Source organism: Myotis brandtii, unplaced genomic scaffold, assembly GCF_000412655.1.
Source record: "Myotis brandtii unplaced genomic scaffold, ASM41265v1 scaffold1021, whole genome shotgun sequence".
Lineage (NCBI taxonomy): Eukaryota > Metazoa > Chordata > Mammalia > Chiroptera > Vespertilionidae > Myotis > Myotis brandtii.
In genome coordinates this window covers 133,231-134,102 of record NW_005353409.1, presented here as the reverse complement: position 1 = coordinate 134,102, position 872 = coordinate 133,231, and positions in this window count along the sequence as shown.

The window sequence follows — 872 nt, the reverse complement described above, 5'->3', positions numbered from 1 at the left end:
AGAAAGAAATTTTAAAATCTATAAAGTGCATTAAAAATAAACAATGTAATAATATAAAGCAATGATCCTATAATAAAAGCCTAATATGCAAATAGACCAAACAGCCGAACAACTGGTCACTGTGAGTTACACTGACCACCAGGGGGCAGATGCTCAATGCAGGAGCTGCCCCCAGCCCTCACCTGGTGGGAATCACTAGGAACAAAGAAGACAGCTTGAGCAATAACCGAGATTTGAGGGGAAACCAGGAGCTCAGTCCAGGCTGATCAATTAGGTTCACCTCCTACACAAGACTAGTTTGTCAAGAATGGGAGATGTGTTTGTCTTATAAAATGCACAGACTCCAACACAGGGAGTCAAGAATAATGATGAAATAGGACTAGGGATAGATATACAAAAAGAGAACAAGATAAATAAAGAAGAAGAAAACAAGATAGAGAACCAAAGAGAAAGATACATTTCTGGAAATCAATATTTATGAGAGATAAGTCATTTACCAAATAGTTCAACATAATTGTCATAAAGATGTTCACTGAGGTCAAGAGAGTAATGCATAAACAAAGTAAAATTTTCAACAAAAAGATGAAATTAAAAAAATACAAAATAGAATTATATAGCTGAATGATAAAAATAACTATATTGCAAAACTTAATGGAGTGATTTAATAACTGACTATCCCAAGCAGAAGAAAGATTCCATATACTCAAAGACAGGGCAGTAGAATTCATCCAATGAAAGAAACAAAATGAAAAAAAATGACAGAGTTAAGTTAGTTTAGTAGCCTTATGGCATACCATAGGTGAAACAATATATACAACAGAAAATCTTCTAGAAAGAAGATGAGAGAAAGAAAAGGGTAGAGAGCTTATTCA